Consider the following 19,133-nt stretch of genomic DNA (forward strand, 5'->3'; position numbering starts at 1 on the left):
GAAATAGTCCAGATCTGTAAGACCGGTGTCATTTGTGTGGTTTTAATAATCATAACTCCGTTTTATTGACCGATGCATTTGCGAGGAAACTAAGTAACTTTTAAACGTAGCCTCTCCTTGGGGAGAAAAATGCGTTAGGGAGTGAAAAAAATGATGATTCAGAGCTCCCAACCATGACGGAGCAGCAGGGAAATTAACGAAAGTGAAGGCCAACAGCAGCAACACGAAGCGACATTTGGCTTTAATTCTGATCACGTACTTAAGCGGCTCTCCAAGTCTATGCCTCGAGCCTATGAACGACTAGCCCTTTTTCGGAAGGACCAACTTTTTTCCTTAAAAGTCCTAGACTGAAGACTCCACTGAACAGAACGTGGATTGAGCCACAGGACAACGTGCCATCAACACTCTCAGGAAAAAAAAAATCAAGTAAAAATCAAGTTTAAATATCAGTTTCCATCGTGTCTCATTCATTCCGTTTCTAGTGATACCTGGGTGCTCCAAAATTCACTCTCCTGACACCACGTAGTACTACAAATTGAGTTATGCCTATAAAAATAAAAGGCTATTTCCAACCTGCCCATAAAATCAGTATGAACAAACAGAAGAGAAACACTTGAACTTAAAGAAGGACACAGGCAGCTCTTAATTTTTCGTAGATGAAAGCTCATTCTTTTCCCTGAAAGGAAAACACTCGTAACTACCCAGGGTTAGTTACGCTAACGAGGGTACGTAGGCACGCTCTGTTCACGGCAATTGTTCATCAGCTTTTCTGCACCGGCAGCAAATTTGCCTTTTCCCTGGGTTTGACGTGGAGCACCTGCAGCGACCTTGAACGCGCCAATGTTTCTCCCGGCTCCCCCGGCCCCACACGTGCCATTACCTGAGCAGCAAGCGGCGTCAACCACGCAGGATTTTCTTCACGTGACGCAGAAGGTGACGCTGGGAAAAGAGGAGGCACAAAATGAACCTGTTTGTCACACCCAGCCAACGGTGAAAACCCAGGGAAGGATTCTGCCGTGCGGGGCCGGGCTGTGCACCCCGGGAGCTCCAGCCGGCCGGTTTCGCTCCCCTTTGCCGGGTACCGGGGAGACACCGCCGCCTCGTGCTGCCGCCTGCCCCCCGGGGGACCTCGCTTCAGCCCTCGGGAACGGGACCGGGAGAGACCCTCCACGCAAAGAAAGCGGATCCACGCGTGGCGTGGATTTAATCCCCGAGGGAAGAGCCCGGGCTCCCCGCTAGCAGAAGGACAACTCGCCTCCCTGCCGCTCGGAGCGCCTTGCCGGGGACAGCCCTGCCTGCGCCTGGCTGCTCTTCAGCCGTGCTGGGAGTGCAGTCTGGCCGACGGATGCTCCGGCAAACAGACACTGCAGCGAATCGCAGCTCCCGCTCGTTACAGCTGCTGGTAATTTTGCCTCTGGCTAAGGCATGCCCCAGACAGCGGACACCCCGTCTCGTTCCAGCTCCTGCTTGCGACGGTTCTGGCTAATTGAAGCTCCAGCTCTGCACCGTTGATTTCAGCTCCTTCTCCTTGCAAGCTCCAGCTATTTGCAACAGCCTGGGCTTTTGACAAGGTCGTAAACCAATCGCCGTCAAAACTCGACTATTAGGATTAAATATCATAGTTGGACATTGTATAAACATTAATTAGTTTGTACGACTAATTAGTTAATAACTATTCGAAGCAGTCGACAAGCAAGAGCTGGACTCGAAGAGGGCGTGCGGGGTCTGAAAAGCAGAGACCACCTCTTCCCCCCAGAGACCACCGCAGACGTTGAGTTGGGCCTGGTGCGTGCCGGCCTCCCGCACTTCAGGGTCCAGCAGGACCAGAGCCCCTCCCCCCGGGGAGGCTCCACGCACCCTGCCCACCCCCTGCTTTCCCCCGCAGCCCCCAATGCCCTCCCAGCCCCCCGCACAAACGGCCAAACCGGCTTCTGCTTTGGGCCCCCAAACCAGCTCACTTGGCACCCATTTCTGAGCCCAAAAACCCAGCTGCTGCGCCTGTTCTCAAGGCCCAAAGATGCCCCCGGGGAGGGCAAGCGCTTGTGTGATGCTTCTGGCAGAAACGGGGCTGAAAGGTCCGATCCCGGTGCCGGGGGAGCAGAGGCGAGCTGGCTGGGACCAGCTTTTGCTCCTGGAACAACCCCAAGTCCCTGCTCCGAGGGCTTCCCCTTGGGGCCCTGGGGTGGACCTGTCCCTCCCCTTCAAATGCTCCAGCAGTTTCGGGGGCAGAAGGCCGTTTCTAAGCCCTCTCTCCAGCAGCTCCTCCCTCGACTCGGCCCGTGAAGCCCCCAGGCTCGAGCACCTCGCTGGGGCGGGCGGCCTCCATTGCCTACAGGCTGCCCGTCTGCCTGCAGGGAGGGCTGGGGGGTGCCCGGCCCCACGGGGCGACAGTGGGGACTCGCAGGGAGGGTCTGTTTGCACACAGCGCCCACCCCGCCCCCCCGCCCCGGCCCCACTGCGCGGCCCCCCTAGGGCACACAGCCCCGCCCCCCAGCCCCACTCCCCAGATGCTCACAGCCCCTCCCCCGCCTGGAGCCCCCCCAGCCCCCGTCCCCGGAGCCTGCAGGACCGCCCCCCCCCGCCACAGCCCCACTCCTCGGCTCCCCGGGCCCGCGGCCCCTCACACTCACGCTGCGCCGCCGCCTCGGTGCAGAGCCCGCCGCGCGCCCCGTTGAAATACCGCCCGCAGCCAATCAGCGCGCGGCTCCACCGGACCGCCCGCGCGGGGCACGCCGGGAGTTGTAGTCCCCGCCCCGGGACCGCGCATGCGCACGGCGCCTCGTGCAGCCCGGCTGGCTGTACATCGACACCCGTACAATGGAGGTGATCGTGCACCGACCCTGGTGCAACCCTTGTGCCCCCCCATGCTCGCAGCCCCTCCCCGGTGTTTGCAAGCGCCTCCCAGCCCCAGGACCCCGGTGCTCACAGCACCCGACCACACCATTTTCCAGCCCCGTGGGAGCCCCAAGCCCCACTCTCAAGCCCCGCCAGGACCCACAGCCCCACTCCCCAGCTCCTTGGGGGACTGCAGCCCCCGCCCCCAGCCCCACTCCCCAGCCCCCCTAGGACGAACAGTCCCCCCTCCCCGGCCCCCTCCGGGACGCACAGCCCCCCCCCGGCCCCCCTCCCCGGCCCCCTCCGGGACGCACAGCCCCCCCCCGGCCCCCCTCCCCGTCCCCCTCCGGGACGCACAGCCCCCCCCGGCCCCCCTCCCCCGTCCCCCCGAGACGCACAGCCCCCCTCCTCAGTCCCCCGGGGGGTCCCCAGCCTCCCGCCAGCCCGCCGTGCCCGCGGCACCTCAGACTGCCGCCGCCGCCGCCGCCGCCGCCGCCGCCGCCGCCGCCGCCGCCGCCGCCGCCGCCGCCGCCGCCGCCGCCGCCGCCGCCGCCGCCGCCGCCGCCGCCTGGGTGCAGAGCCCGCCGCGCGCCCCGTTGAAATATCCTCCGCAGCCAATCAGCGCGCGGCTCCTCCGGGCCGCCCGCGGGGGGCACGCCGGGAGTTGTAGTCCCCGCCCCGGAAGTGCGCATGCGCACGGCGCCTTGTGCAGTGCGGGTGCCTGCGCAGGGACCCCCCTGCAACGGTGGGGATTGTGCGGGGACCTTTGCGCAGCGGGGGGTCGGTGTGTGGAGACGCCCATGCAATGGGGGGGGCAGTGCAGGAAGACCCTTATGCAATTGGTTGGTGTGCAGGGGACCCTCGTGCAATGGCGGGCAGGTGCACGGGGACCCTTGTGCGATGGTGGGGACTGTGCAGGACCCTCGTGTGACAGTGGTGGTTATTTTTCTCGGCAGTACCCTTGGGTTCGGGAGCAAAACAGCCGGTGCCTGAAACCACTGGGGTGTTTTGACTGCTGCTGAGCAGCCTCGAGGCCGCCTCCGGTTCCCACATGGCTCCCATGGTGTGCGTGGACCCTCCTGCAACGGGTGCAGGTGTGCAAGGAGGGTGATCCGGGGTAGGGGTCCCTCTCTGGAGGCACCCAGCTCGAGCTGGCACCTAAGAACTAATCAAGGAGTAGTGAGGAACCTTCTCTTGGACCTGACGTTAACCAGCGGGACGCCAGGGTCAGACCCTGTTACGGTGATTGGACCCTGGGGAGGTGGCAGAGGGTGCCCTGGACAGGTTGGGGGGGTTCCCTGGGGAGGAGGGGAGCCCCCACCCCCCTGACTGTGGGCACTCCCCCCAAGGAGCAGAGCATGGTGCAAGACTTTAGGGAGGATGAGGGCTAGCAGGACCCCGAGATGGCAGTGCCGGCTCTTCCCAGTGTCTCCCCAGTGCCGGAGGGGGTGTGTGTGTGTGTGTCTCATGACCATGGGGATGGGGGGGGGGGGGGCGGCCTCAGGATGGGGCAGGGGGGGAATCCTGGGGTCCGGGAGGGACCCTGGGAGTGGGGTAGGTAGGGGGACATTGGGGGACAGAGGTGTTTCTCGGGAGATTGAGGACACCATGTGGGGAGTTGAGATTGGGAGGGATGACCCTGGGGAGGTGGGGGGCACCGCGGGGAGAAGGGATCCCACCCCCGACACCTGCAGCCACCCCCAGGGGCAGCTGGGACCCCGACCCACTGGGGGACCAGGATGGGAACGATGGGGACTCACTCATGGATACTGCACAGGTAATAAAATAGTTCATGCTGCACCCTGTTGTAGGGTCTCTGGGGTGCCCTGGGCCCTGGGCGCCGAGTCCCCATGACAGCCAGCCCTTCCCGGGGGTCCCCAGGCTGCCGGGCTCCTCTGGCCCCAGCCGGCGGGAGCTGTGTCCTCCCAGCCGCTGGCCACGCAATGGCAGCACCGACCCACGGCCACGCGGAGACAGGGCTGGGGACAGGGCCGGGGTTGCCTGCGCTCCACCTGGGTGGGTCTGCAGGGCTCGGGCAGGGGGGACCCGGCATCCTGCAGCTCCGCTCCCACCCTGGGGACCCCAAACACCCCCGGGGGTGCGTCGCTGTCCCTGTCGCTGGTGGCAACCGGCATGGGGGGAAGGTGACAGTGAGGGTCCCCGCCAGTGGCCCGGAGTTCGTCACCACTGGGGGGACAGGGGACAAGCAGGGCCAGCACCGAGGAGCGACGGCAGCACAGCCTACTCTCTGGGGGTCCCCACCCCCTGTCCCCAGGGGTCCCCTCTGTCCCCGTGTTTTATTGGGGGAACACAGAGCCCAACGACCAGCCGCAGGGACAGGGGACGGGGAGCTGCCCCAGGGATGGGGACAGCACCGGGACACGCCGATACTCTTGGGGGTGCTGGCATGCGGGGGGGGGGGCACCCTAACCATTGCCGCCCGGGATGACGAATGCACCGGGATGAGGGAGGCACCGGGATGGGGACGGCGCATGGAGGGGCCAGAGCCGGCGCGCGAACGCCGGGCTGCAGGACCACGCTTCGGCTTCGGGGCGGCAGCAGCGAAGGCGGCGGCGGCGGCGGCGCTGCTGCGCACCTGAGCGGTGCCGGCGCTGCAGTACCGCGATTCGGCCACGGGGCGGCAGCAGCGAGCAGCCGCCGGGCGGCGCGTGCACGGGGGCGGCACCGGCGCTGCAGGTCCGCGCTTTGCAGGCCCAGCGCCCGCCGGCACCGCGCATGTGGGGCGGCAGCGGCGTTTCCTTACCGGAACGAACCAACGAACGCGGCGGCATCACCCCGCAGGCACCACAGTACGGCATTGCCGTTACCGGCGGACGGCAGCGCGGAGAAAGGGGGCGCCACCGCGCATGCGCGGCTCAAGAGCTGCAGTACCGAATTTTGGTCGCTCGGTGGCAGCAGCGAGCAAAGGAGAGCGCGCCACTGCGCATGCGCGGCTCAAGAGCTGCAGTACCGAATTCTGGTCGCTCGGTGGCAGCAGCGAGCAAAGAAGGGCGCGCCACCGCGCATGCGCGGCTCAAGAGCTGCAGTACCCAGCTTTGGTCGCTCGGTGGCAGCAGCGAGCAAAGAAAGGCGCGCCACTACGCATGCGCGGCTCAAGAGCTGCAGTACCCAATTCTGGTCGCTCGGTGGCAGCAGCGAGCAAAGAAAGGCGCGCCACTGCGCATGCGCGGCTCAAGAGCTGCAGTACCGAATTCTGGTCGCTCGGTGGCAGCAGCGAGCAAAGGAGAGCGCGCCACTGCGCATGCGCGGCTCAAGAGCTGCAGTACCCGGCTTTGGTCGCTCGGTGGCAGCAGCGAGCAAAGAAAAGCGCGCCACTGCGCATGCGCGGCTCAAGAGCTGCAGTACCCAGCTTTGGTCGCTCGGTGGCAGCAGCGAGCAGAGGAGAGCGCCCCACCGCGCATGCGCGGCTCAAGAGCTGCAGTACCCAATTCTGCCCGCCGGGTGCCACCGTCGCCTCACCGACCCTTTCCCCTTCTCTCCGCCCAGTTCGTACCATCGAAAGACGGTAACTGCTTACTGGCGGTACTGGGCTTAGATTTCCCTGCCCTTTTCCCACTCGCGGCCCGGGCACTAATCTTCATCGCCTCTGTACCAAAAAGCACCCGGTGGCTCCAGCATTTCAGTCCTTTCCCTTTGGCCGCTTTACAAGTCCCGTGGTGGTTTCTGCCCGTGCCCCCCAGCCCATTACCCGGGGAGGAGAAGCAGCACAGGGAACCTGTGGAACAGGTTTCTTTCTAACCCGGGGGAAGCCCCAGGGATCGCTGTCTCGGTCTGCAGGTGGCATCGGGGTTGTGGGAGTGACAGCGGCGACTCAACAGATGCTGGAGAGAGATTTAAAAAAAATAAGGCCACACGGGTGACACCCTGAGAGCAGGGGAGGGGCAGCTATGTCCATCAGGAAACCGCGCTTCTGAGCAGACCCGGTGCCAGTGGCTGACCTGCAAACGAGCGATACGCTGGTGGTCCTGGGGCTGTGTTGCGGTGTTTGCAGCTTTCCTCGCCTCTGTGCTATCAGCACTCTGCTCTCCTCATCCTGCACACGCGCAGGGCTTGCCACTTGGAGGAGAGACACTGCACGACGTCACTTACCACCCTGCCCTCCAGCGTGCAAAGGAATTAGAAATGAGGCAGGGAAAGCCAAGAGGCCTGCTGGTGTATTAGGCGTCCTCAGCAGTTGACCGTAGAGCCCGGCAGGTTCCATCCTTGCTCTGTGCTTTTGTAGCTTGAACCCCCGATTGTTTTGCCATCGAGACTGCAAGGCGAGGAATACGCCTCTACTTGAACAAGCAAGACCCCTGCCAAATAGCTGAGCTGTGCGCAGTGATAGGCGGCTGCCTGTGACCGACACCTTTTTCTGCTAAAACCAGAGCACGCTTCCCTTGTGAAGAGCCATCGGCAGTACAGAACGGACCTGAGCTCTCCTTGCACCGGCTCCTCAGAGAACGGCGTCTCAGTTCGACTGAAGCGTGCAGCAGCCTGTCGTCATCCCAGCCCCTCGCCCTCGAGCAAGCGGCTGCCTGTAGCAGCGGCAGAACCGCTGCTGCGCAGAGGGGAAAGGAACGGCTTGGCGTCAAGCTCTGCGGGCTGCCTGTGGCCCCTGCGGAGCCGACGACCTCGGCAGCCCATACAAAGGGCGAAGCTAGCAGCCTGAGAAGGAGTCACAGGGTGCTGCAGCTCCTGCCACAACCCTCCTTCCCAGCCTGCTGCTGGAGCACAAGGCACTTGAAAGCAGCAGGAAAGAACAAGGAGGGCAAGATGGCAGGAATAACACGGAGAGCCTAAAGCGTTTAGCCAGCAGGGCTTGCAACTCAGCTTGTGCCGTGGTTTAATCCCAGCTGGCAACTCAGCACCACACAACCGCTCACTCGCTCCCCCCTCAGTGGGAGGGGGGAGAGAATTGGAAGGGCAAAAGTGAAAAAACTCCACTTGTAAGGAAAAGGGGGGAAAAAAACCCCAAACAACAGAGCGAAAAACCCCAGACAGACAAGCGGTACAAATGAAAACAACGGCTCACCGCCAACCGCCCGATGCCCAGCCAGCCGCAGCCCAGCAGCGGCCCCCCCGCCAACCGCCCCCCGAGTTTTATTTCCTGACGTCACAGGGTCTGGAACATCCCCTGGGTCCGCCGGGGTCAGCTCTCCCAGCGGTGCCCCCTCCCAGGCCCTCGCGCACCCCCAGCCCGCTCGCCGGCAGGGCGGGGCGAGGAGCAGCACAGCCCCCGGCGCCGTGCAAGCGCTGCGCAGCGGGAACTCACGCAGCCCCGCGTCACCGACGCCGTTTGCAGCACAAACCCAAAACGCAGGAGGAGGGAGAGCGGGGTGGGAGTGGGGTGCGGGGGAGCGGGAGGGGGGTGCCAGAGTTTGGGCGGGGGGCAACGGGCAGGTTGGCGGGGCAGGCAGCACCCCAGGGGTCCGGGGCAGAGGGGTTACGGGGAGGCAGTGCGGAACACGGGGGGTGGGAGGAGGGAGAGGAGAGAGGAGGGCAGTGCGGGCACGAGGTAGGAGGGCAGGGGATACGGGGGGCGCGTCACGGGGAAAACCTCGCACGGGGGGGAAAAACCTCGCACGGGAAAGGCGGGGCGGACACCGGGAGGGGCGGGGGGGCACATGCGTGGGGGTGACCTACGCCAGGGGGTCCACCCGGGACCACCCACAGCAGAAAACTCGCCTGGGATGACCCGCAACAGATAATCCGTTCCCGATGACTGACCCTCGCTGGATAACCACGAGCAATGCCCCTCAAGTGGCTGGTGTTTCACCCCAAATCTTCCCCAAATCAGGGGGGTGTTTTGCTTTTCCATAATATCAAAATTGGGGTTTTTTCCTTTTCCAAAACATTCCACCATTTGGAGGTTTTTCAACGCTTTTTCACAACAAAAATTGGTGGTTTTTGCTTTTTCGTTTTGTGCGTGAAAATGGGTTTTTTTTTTGCTTTCCGGCTGCCCAAATCCAGGCGGATTTGGCTTTCCCGGGAGCTCCAAGTTGGGTATTTTTCCCCCAAAATTGTGGGCTTTTTTTTCCCCACCCCTTGCAGGCCCCGAATTAGGGGTTTTGTGGTATTTTTAGGCCATGGCGGCAGGTCCCGCTCTGCGTGCGCAGCCCTGCAGGGGAAAGTCCCTGTTGGGGGAACTGGCCCCCAATCAGGATGGGAACAGGCGGAAAAGGAGAACAGGGAAGAGGCAGCTTTTGAAAGCGCTTTTATATCTTCAATAGAGAGGTGTTTCGGGGCGGGGTGTGTGTGTGTGTGTGTGTGTGTGTGTCGAATTTTAAAATCCTTTCTGTAAACAGGGTTTCTTTGCATTTTAAAAACCTTATTATCAGAGACATTTACACTTAATGTATTTACACATATCTCTCTCTATATATTTAGTGAATATATTTATGTTTCACTTATACCCCCCTATTTCCCACTTCTTATATATAATACCTGCTCAGACTATGGATCTGTTGACTTACATATTTTGAACACTTAAATGTCTTTATAGACTTCTCTATTTACACTTACATATATTTACACCTATATCTTTATAGACTTAGGTTTTAGACTTAGATGTCTATTTACACTTGTACATAATCTCTTAGATTACATATAATGTCTATGTAGACTCTCTATGTAACACGTAGTAAGTGTAGATAGCGGTATCTATTCAGACCTTTTTCTATTTTAAATTCCTTCATGTATAAAATGTATCATCCTTTTTGCATTTGGAAGTTCTTTATTTTTTAATTTATACAGACGTGAGTTATTTTTGTATTTTAAAACCCTATATACATCTTTCGAATTTTTTTATACTCTAAAATCCTTTATATATATATATATAAAATAGGGCAGATATAGGTCCTTATTTTGAAATCCTTTTGTACGTATAAATTAATATTATTTTTCAATATACGTAACAAGGAGAGATTTTTTTCTATTTCGAGGCCTCACAGATATATTTACAGTTTTTAAAAATTTTTGAAACCCCCCCCATGAATTTTCAGGCAATTTGGGCTGTGACCCCCCTTGGGGGGGGGGGGGCCGAGGGGGGGACACGGACCCCCATGACCCCCCATTCCCCACTCACCTGCTCCTCCACGGCATCATCACCCCCGTGGTGATGCTGGGGTGCCCCAAATGACATCATCACCCCTCCAGGCCCCCCAACCCCCCCTTTTTATTCACCCCCCCAAAAAGACACAAAACGAGGGAAACGGCCCCAACCGGCAGCTCGTTACTTTAATAATGCCGTTTACGTATGTACGCACGCACCCCCGCCAAAAAGGGGGGCTCTGCTAGAAAGATAAAGGAGGGGCGGCCCCCCCAAACGCTTGCAGCCCCCCCCAGCCCCCGTCCCGCAGGCTGCCAGCCGGCCCCTCACCCTCAGCACGCCCAACGACCGGCAGGCAAACCTGGGCCGGGGGTCTCTCCTGAGCACCACGGGACGCTCACAGCGAGGCATCTGAAAAACAAAAATCCCAACGGATATTTCAGCACGTTAAAAAAGCAGCACCGAAGGCAGCAGAGGAATTCGGTCAGGACAAGGGAGAGGGTAGCAGTCGGGCTAAAGGAGGGTGCCAGGCAAACGGGTCAGCTCGAAATACAACGCCGCCTTTAAAAGCTCGAGCGATTCGAACGCTTAAAATCCGCGTGAGGACTAATTGACACGATTCTGAACGCGTCCTTCGCAGAGAAGTAAACGCTCTCGCTGGTGTCGGAAAACGCCTCGTCCCTTCCTTACAGCACCGCTGCCGGGAGATAACCCCGTGAGGCTGCAGGACAAGGGCGCGCCGTAATCAGCATCTACGCTCACGGATCCACCGCCGCAGCTCCAGCCCTTGCGCTGCTGCTGCTGCGCATCTCGCTCGCTTGGCCGATAAACCTGAAAGTGAAGCGTAAAACTTTGAAGAGTAAAATGAAAAAGAAAGAACAAATCTCAGCAATTCATTTTATGCTAAAAAGGCGTGCGCGCGCTTACATACGTACAATGAGAAGACTCGTACTATAAAAATATTTGATTTTCCTTTTGCGTTCATTGAAATTGCGTAGCTGTGAATTCATACCGTTAAATTATCTACCTCCAAGCTACACAGCTATCGTTTGACCAGGGGTTTTGCGTGTGTGACATGACTAGGAGGGACGCCTGGCCAGCTGCGCCGAGACCGATGCTACCGAACTGCCGGGGAAACGCGCCGTCGAAAGCGAGACAGAAATAAAGTGCTTCAGAGCACTCTGCCAAAAGATCAGGAAAAAAGCCCCTAACGTTCAGTTGCCTCTCTTTTTAAACGTTTAGAGCAACTACCCAACTGCTTAAGCACACCTAATAAATTATACACTACAGCTATTTGGCAGTTGCAGTTTAAACAACGCAAGTCAGTTTGGAAATTAGACAATTTTAACTTTCTTTTTAAAATTTCATTTATGATAGAAAAATCAGTGAGATAAGAGATCTCCCATACGGTTTTACTTTTTTGGGGGGGGGGGGCGGGGCAGGCGGTGGGGAATATCAAATCCCCGGTGCTGCAATACATCAGGCTACCAAAAAGGACTGGCAGGTTTGCTAACGCTGTTGGCTGTACCCAAGCGTGCGGAGGAACGCGTCTTTACGATCTCTCGACCGTTACACCCGAGAACCAAAGATCAGCCGTACGTCGACTATTGGAAGATGTGCTGCGCTTGGGTCCTTGCAAGGAAATCGACTTAACTCCTTTTTTTTTTCCAGAGAGAGTGAAAAGTCTCCTTGCGGATGACTTCTACTGCCAAGCACGTCATCTCTGAAGATCCATTCTGATGGGAAGTTCGTAAAAGGCAACTCCTTTGAATGAAAAAGATTTCCATTCTGGAAAATCTCTTTCCACCCGAAGTCAAAATTACGCGCTGCAGGTTAGGAAAAAGGACATTAGAGAATCAGTAACTCACCGAAAACACATCAGGACTCTCTGTCGCTAGTTACAAGGCTGCTACCGCTTCTCGGGAAAGCCTGGAAAACACACCGAAGCGACGCCGATTTGTCCCGTGTTGTCCACGCCTCTTCTTTGACCTTGATTGCTTTTAGCACAGATGCCAGTATCTCAGTAAGGTTTTCGAGTGCTCCTGTAAGGTATTTTAAACACTGACTGACTGAAAAAGCATTAAGCTTTTATCGTGAAAACAAAGCCTGTTTCTCCCGAACGTCCGAACTCTTACAAACGGTTCCTTTCCTCTTCTAGTCCAACATTATTTTCACAGCACCCTTTAATAGCAAGCACACAGAAACAGAAGACTCTGCTTTCAGGAAGAGAAAATAGACGAAGGAAAGCAAGCCTTGAATAGGCGTACCACGCTCCAGAACAGACCTTTATTTTTAGTATTTGTGTTAAAATATTTCATGTTAAAAAATCAGATAGAAGGAGAGCTGCCACATTCTTCGTGTTGACTGTAAAGTCCACGCTACAAGCACCTTAGGAAAAATGCAGACACACATCACAGGCATACCTTGTACTTGCAGACCACTATGGATCCTTTCCATCCGTCTCGTACTTTCACGGCAGTTGACATTCTGCTGAGAGGAAAGGCAAAAAAAAAAACCAAAAAAAAACGTTTAGCACAAAGCTTCCTTTTCTGTGAAGACTACAACTGAGTGGAGGAGAAAGTATTTTGCATCATCTTTGGTGCAGTTGTTGAGACAGGCCACTAGAGCTTCTGCATGTTTTAGACAACCGTGCCTTTTCTTTTGGCTCATCGGCAGCTTTAGTTTCGCTAGAACTCACTTGCCTAGAGACGCGCAGGTGACAGGCACAGACACCTACGTACGTTTTCTCAAGCCTAAGTAGAGCCGCGATTTCCTCACCCGATACGTCCCAAGTTGAGTATTTTTGTTAAAGAGTACGGCAACCCGTCTGTCCTCGCGAACTCGCTGCAAAAGAGGAATCCTTTTTTCCAGGCCGTTTCTCCAAACGGTCGAGATCTTTGAAAACTGCAGTTGTGCCACCAAACCTGCTCAGGGTCCCTCCCAACCTTCGACCATCGTTAGATTTAACAGGCACACGCTCTATTCCGTCTTCCAACAGCAAAAATACATAACGCCCCCAGACCCCTAGCGCAACCCTACGGACGTCCACACGCACCTCGCTGTTTTGATGAGGAGCCACTGAGCACCCCTGCGAGCACAGCGGGATCATGCGCAAGACCAGCGTCCTGGTTTCGGCTGGGATAGAGTTAATTCTCTTCCTGGTAACTGGTATAGCGCTGTGTTTTAGATTTAGGACGAGAAAAACGTGGATAACACGCTGATGTTTTAGTTGTGGCTAAGTAGCGCTTACGCTAGTCGGGGACTTTTCAGCTTCTCATGCCCTGCCAGCGAGAAGCTGGGAGGGACCTTAGCCAGGACAGATGACCCAAACCGGCCAAAGGGACAGTCCGTACCATATGACGTCACGCTCAGTACATAAGCTGGGGGAGTTGGCTGGGCGGCGGCGACTGCCGCTCGGGGACCGGCTGGGCATCAGTCGGCGGGCGGTGAGCAATCGCATTGTGCGCCGCTTATTTTGTATATTCTTTTATCGTTACGATTGTTTCCCCTTCCTGTTCTGTCCCATTAAACTGTCTTTACCTCACCCCACGAACTTCACTTTTTTTTCCGATTCTCTCCCCCACCCCACTTTGGGGGCAGGGGGAGCGAGCGGGCAGCTGCGTGGTGTTTAGCTGCCTGCCGGGTTAAACCACAACAACCAGCTTCACCTACGCCGATTTCAGCGAATGCAGCTTCTGAAGCTTTAAACTGAAAACCGTATCTTGACACTTTGCCGCGGCAGAAACGATCCGTAACTAGAACTCTACAAAAACGCAGTAACGCACATTGCAAACCCACAGCAGCGACAGCTTCAGAAATATTTCTACCGGGAACAAGGGAGAAAAAAAATACAGTTTCATCTCACGCACAGGAAAGCAGCAGGCAGAGAAAAGGGTCGGCATTCGTAGCCCTTGCAGAACGCAGGCATTCTCCTTCCATTCCTAAACCCGCCTCTTAGGTCGAAATATCACAACACTACTACGGCCATATCGAGAGCAGGGAACAGCAGCCCTGCCGCTGGATGTGCTACTGACTGATGCTATTTACGTAGCAGGACACCTAGACAGAGGGGCACGTTTTTCCACACACAACCCTGAACTTCCTGAAAATTTATGTTTACCAAAACGAGCCATTTGGAACACATTTGACACACACAAATTTGGGGTAACTCGCTACTTGCTTCCTGCTGTTGTTGTTCTTCCTTCAGAAATTCTACTTGTAGCCAAGTTATTCGCTACCGGTTCAAGCATTTACCTTCCAGGTATTACCAGCACATCTACACAGGCGAGGAACTAAATCGCTCTTCTAAAACTACCCGAGTGAAAATTACAGCCACGAAAGAGGAGTGATAGAGAAGAAAAGGAGAGGTCAGGCAGCAAGAGAGCTCTGCAGGCTGCCACCAGTCAACATCACACTCTTTTAAAAAAAAAAAAAAACACAAACCAAAAAATAACACAAACAAAAAGCCCACAAAAACCAACAACAAAACAAAACCTTGACGTTGTACCTTTTTTTTCTTTTGGAGCTCGTCCCTGTCTCAGCAGATTGTCTCGTCAGAGCATGAAATGCAGGTGATCCGTATCCCGATGACATCTGCACGCGATGAACACGTGTTCAGAAATAGTCCAGATCTGTAAGACCGGTGTCATTTGTGTGGTTTTAATAATCATAACTCCGTTTTATTGACCGATGCATTTGCGAGGAAACTAAGTAACTTTTAAACGTAGCCTCTCCTTGGGGAGAAAAATGCGTTAGGGAGTGAAAAAAATGATGATTCAGAGCTCCCAACCATGACGGAGCAGCAGGGAAATTAACGAAAGTGAAGGCCAACAGCAGCAACACGAAGCGACATTTGGCTTTAATTCTGATCACGTACTTAAGCGGCTCTCCAAGTCTATGCCTCGAGCCTATGAACGACTAGCCCTTTTTCGGAAGGACCAACTTTTTTCCTTAAAAGTCCTAGACTGAAGACTCCACTGAACAGAACGTGGATTGAGCCACAGGACAACGTGCCATCAACACTCTCAGGAAAAAAAAAATCAAGTAAAAATCAAGTTTAAATATCAGTTTCCATCGTGTCTCATTCATTCCGTTTCTAGTGATACCTGGGTGCTCCAAAATTCACTCTCCTGACACCACGTAGTACTACAAATTGAGTTATGCCTATAAAAATAAAAGGCTATTTCCAACCTGCCCATAAAATCAGTATGAACAAACAGAAGAGAAACACTTGAACTTAAAGAAGGACACAGGCAGCTCTTAATTTTTCGTAGATGAAAGCTCATTCTTTTCCCTGAAAGGAAAACACTCGTAACTACCCAGGGTTAGTTACGCTAACGAGGGTACGTAGGCACGCTCTGTTCACGGCAATTGTTCATCAGCTTTTCTGCACCGGCAGCAAATTTGCCTTTTCCCTGGGTTTGACGTGGAGCACCTGCAGCGACCTTGAACGCGCCAATGTTTCTCCCGGCTCCCCCGGCCCCACACGTGCCATTACCTGAGCAGCAAGCGGCGTCAACCACGCAGGATTTTCTTCACGTGACGCAGAAGGTGACGCTGGGAAAAGAGGAGGCACAAAATGAACCTGTTTGTCACACCCAGCCAACGGTGAAAACCCAGGGAAGGATTCTGCCGTGCGGGGCCGGGCTGTGCACCCCGGGAGCTCCAGCCGGCCGGTTTCGCTCCCCTTTGCCGGGTACCGGGGAGACACCGCCGCCTCGTGCTGCCGCCTGCCCCCCGGGGGACCTCGCTTCAGCCCTCGGGAACGGGACCGGGAGAGACCCTCCACGCAAAGAGAGCGGATCCACGCGTGGCGTGGATTTAATCCCCGAGGGAAGAGCCCGGGCTCCCCGCTAGCAGAAGGACAACTCGCCTCCCTGCCGCTCGGAGCGCCTTGCCGGGGACAGCCCTGCCTGCGCCTGGCTGCTCTTCAGCCGTGCTGGGAGTGCAGTCTGGCCGACGGATGCTCCGGCAAACAGACACTGCAGCGAATCGCAGCTCCCGCTCGTTACAGCTGCTGGTAATTTTGCCTCTGGCTAAGGCATGCCCCAGACAGCGGACACCCCGTCTCGTTCCAGCTCCTGCTTGCGACGGTTCTGGCTAATTGAAGCTCCAGCTCTGCACCGTTGATTTCAGCTCCTTCTCCTTGCAAGCTCCAGCTATTTGCAACAGCCTGGGCTTTTGACAAGGTCGTAAACCAATCGCCGTCAAAACTCGACTATTAGGATTAAATATCATAGTTGGACATTGTATAAACATTAATTAGTTTGTACGACTAATTAGTTAATAACTATTCGAAGCAGTCGACAAGCAAGAGCTGGACTCGAAGAGGGCGTGCGGGGTCTGAAAAGCAGAGACCACCTCTTCCCCCCAGAGACCACCGCAGACGTTGAGTTGGGCCTGGTGCGTGCCGGCCTCCCGCACTTCAGGGTCCAGCAGGACCAGAGCCCCTCCCCCCGGGGAGGCTCCACGCACCCTGCCCACCCCCTGCTTTCCCCCGCAGCCCCCAATGCCCTCCCAGCCCCCCGCACAAACGGCCAAACCGGCTTCTGCTTTGGGCCCCCAAACCAGCTCACTTGGCACCCATTTCTGAGCCCAAAAACCCAGCTGCTGCGCCTGTTCTCAAGGCCCAAAGATGCCCCCGGGGAGGGCAAGCGCTTGTGTGATGCTTCTGGCAGAAACGGGGCTGAAAGGTCCGATCCCGGTGCCGGGGGAGCAGAGGCGAGCTGGCTGGGACCAGCTTTTGCTCCTGGAACAACCCCAAGTCCCTGCTCCGAGGGCTTCCCCTTGGGGCCCTGGGGTGGACCTGTCCCTCCCCTTCAAATGCTCCAGCAGTTTCGGGGGCAGAAGGCCGTTTCTAAGCCCTCTCTCCAGCAGCTCCTCCCTCGACTCGGCCCGTGAAGCCCCCAGGCTCGAGCACCTCGCTGGGGCGGGCGGCCTCCATTGCCTACAGGCTGCCCGTCTGCCTGCAGGGAGGGCTGGGGGGTGCCCGGCCCCACGGGGCGACAGTGGGGACTCGCAGGGAGGGTCTGTTTGCACACAGCGCCCACCCCGCCCCCCCGCCCCGGCCCCACTGCGCGGCCCCCCTAGGGCACACAGCCCCGCCCCCCAGCCCCACTCCCCAGATGCTCACAGCCCCTCCCCCGCCTGGAGCCCCCCCAGCCCCCGTCCCCGGAGCCTGCAGGACCGCCCCCCCCCCCCCGCCACAGCCCCACTCCTCGGCTCCCCGGGCCCGCGGCCCCTCACACTCACGCTGCGCCGCCGCCTCGGTGCAGAGCCCGCCGCGCGCCCCGTTGAAATACCGCCCGCAGCCAATCAGCGCGCGGCTCCACCGGACCGCCCGCGCGGGGCACGCCGGGAGTTGTAGTCCCCGCCCCGGGACCGCGCATGCGCACGGCGCCTCGTGCAGCCCGGCTGGCTGTACATCGACACCCGTACAATGGAGGTGATCGTGCACCGACCCTGGTGCAACCCTTGTGCCCCCCCATGCTCGCAGCCCCTCCCCGGTGTTTGCAAGCGCCTCCCAGCCCCAGGACCCCGGTGCTCACAGCACCCGACCACACCATTTTCCAGCCCCGTGGGAGCCCCAAGCCCCACTCTCAAGCCCCGCCAGGACCCACAGCCCCACTCCCCAGCTCCTTGGGGGACTGCAGCCCCCGCCCCCAGCCCCACTCCCCAGCCCCCCTAGGACGAACAGTCCCCCCTCCCCGGCCCCCTCCGGGACGCACAGCCCCCCCCAGCCCGCACCCCCGGCCCCCCCGGGACGCACAGCCCCCCCCCCAGCCCCCCTCCCCGGCCCCCTCCGGGACGCACAGCCCCCCCCGCCCCCCTCCCCGGCCCCCTCCGGGACGCACAGCCCCCCCCCGGCCCCCCTCCCCGGCCCCCTCCGGGACGCACAGCCCCCCCCGGTCCCCTCCGGGACGCACAGCCCCCCCCGGCCCCCCTCCCCCGGCCCCCCGAGACGCACAGCCCCCCTCCTCAGTCCCCCGGGGGGTCCCCAGCCTCCCGCCAGCCCGCCGTGCCCGCGGCACCTCAGACTGCCGCCGCCGCCGCCGCCGCCGCCGCCGCCGCCGCCGCCGCCGCCGCCGCCGCCGCCGCCGCCGCCGCCGCCGCCGCCGCCGCCGCCGCCGCCGCCTGGGTGCAGAGCCCGCCGCGCGCCCCGTTGAAATATCCTCCGCAGCCAATCAGCGCGCGGCTCCTCCGGGCCGCCCGCGGGGGGCACGCCGGGAGTTGTAGTCCCCGCCCCGGAAGTGCGCATGCGCACGGCGCCTTGTGCAGTGCGGGTGCCTGCGCAGGGACCCCCCTGCAACGGTGGGGATTGTGCGGGGACCTTTGCGCAGCGGGGGGTCGGTGTGTGGAGACGCCCATGCAATGGGGGGGGCAGTGCAGGAAGACCCTTATGCAATTGGTTGGTGTGCAGGGGACCCTCGTGCAATGGCGGGCAGGTGCACGGGGACCCTTGTGCGATGGTGGGGACTGTGCAGGACCCTCGTGTGACAGTGGTGGTTATTTTTCTCGGCAGTACCCTTGGGTTCGGGAGCAAAACAGCCGGTGCCTGAAACCACTGGGGTGTTTTGACTGCTGCTGAGCAGCCTCGAGGCCGCCTCCGGTTCCCACATGGCTCCCATGGTGTGCGTGGACCCTCCTGCAACGGGTGCAGGTGTGCAAGGAGGGTGATCCGGGGTAGGGGTCCCTCTCTGGAGGCACCCAGCTCGAGCTGGCACCTAAGAACTAATCAAGGAGTAGTGAGGAACCTTCTCTTGGACCTGACGTTAACCAGCGGGACGCCAGGGTCAGACCCTGTTACGGTGATTGGACCCTGGGGAGGTGGCAGAGGGTGCCCTGGACAGGTTGGGGGGGTTCCCTGGGGAGGAGGGGAGCCCCCACCCCCCTGACTGTGGGCACTCCCCCCAAGGAGCAGAGCATGGTGCAAGACTTCAGGGAGGATGAGGGCTAGCAGGACCCCGAGATGGCAGTGCCGGCTCTTCCCAGTGTCTCCCCAGTGCCGGAGGGGGTGTGTGTGTGTGTGTCTCATGACCATGGGGATGGGGGGGGGGGGGCGGCCTCAGGATGGGGCAGGGGGGGAATCCTGGGGTCCGGGAGGGACCCTGGGAGTGGGGTAGGTAGGGGGACATTGGGGGACAGAGGTGTTTCTCGGGAGATTGAGGACACCATGTGGGGAGTTGAGATTGGGAGGGATGACCCTGGGGAGGTGGGGGGCACCGCGGGGAGAAGGGATCCCACCCCC

Source organism: Calonectris borealis, unplaced genomic scaffold (assembly GCF_964195595.1).
Source record: "Calonectris borealis unplaced genomic scaffold, bCalBor7.hap1.2 HAP1_SCAFFOLD_126, whole genome shotgun sequence".
In the NCBI taxonomy this organism is placed as follows: Eukaryota; Metazoa; Chordata; class Aves; order Procellariiformes; family Procellariidae; genus Calonectris; species Calonectris borealis.